Source organism: Diaphorina citri, unplaced genomic scaffold (assembly GCF_000475195.1).
Source record: "Diaphorina citri unplaced genomic scaffold, Diaci psyllid genome assembly version 1.1 scaffold25328, whole genome shotgun sequence".
Lineage (NCBI taxonomy): Eukaryota > Metazoa > Arthropoda > Insecta > Hemiptera > Psyllidae > Diaphorina > Diaphorina citri.
Genome location: NW_007402669.1, coordinates 1 through 769, shown reverse-complemented (window position 1 = coordinate 769; position 769 = coordinate 1). Strand labels below are relative to the sequence as shown.

The window sequence follows — 769 nt, the reverse complement described above, 5'->3', positions numbered from 1 at the left end:
GCAATCGAAACCTACGAACCCAAAGAAGCACTTGGCAGCTCCCGCCATGATGCCACTTAGTCCCCAGGGAGCAAAACCACCCTCACCCCCTCTCTTGTCAGCAGGAATACTCTCCTTGGGTATTACCCAGTTGGCGAAGTCCACTGTGAAAAAGGGACGAAATGGGTTAATATTTTGATCTGTTTCAGGGAACTTTCAATCAAATTATCAATTTGCTTTAGTTTCTTGAAAGGACATTTTTTTATTATTATTTTAATGGCCTGATGGTCAATCATTCCGACATTTCCAACATACCTACATTGAACGGTGTTAGAAGGACCTTTCAGTCTCCGACTTGAAGGATCTTAAATTAGATTTAATTTCCGTTTCTTGGCAATCCTGCCATATGTTGACTTATTGAGTAACCAAGCCAATGTGACCAATGTCATAGACAGCTAATTTCGTATTGTGTTTTCTTTCCTACCACACTATCCCAGCATAAAACGCCCACTCTAAAGATTGGTGGATCTTGGAGGAATAAAAGATTGGTGGTCACTGGGCAGAATTTTAACAGTTGGTACTTTTGTTTTTTAACTATCAATTCATGAACAATATGAAAGGGTTAGAGAAAAGTATCTGTATAGCTCTTTCAGAACGTCTGGTGTTGGCAATATCCTATCGCAAGTGTATTGTCGAAAGAGTCCGAAATTACCTACCTTTGAAAGATCCAGCAACCATCATGGTGGCAACAACAAGTAGATTGACCACCGTGAAAATGCTGTTGGCCATC

The 769-nt window shown here is 40.6% G+C and overlaps 1 long non-coding RNA gene across 1 annotated transcript; it reads right to left on the bottom strand.

Annotated features, from left to right (window-relative positions):
• Positions 1-59: 59 nt before the first annotated feature.
• LOC113473337 lies at positions 60-769 on the bottom strand. The gene is made up of 2 exons (XR_003395337.1): positions 696-769; positions 60-143 (listed from the first exon to the last, which is right to left on the bottom strand). It is a non-coding gene; the product is annotated as an uncharacterized LOC113473337 (long non-coding RNA).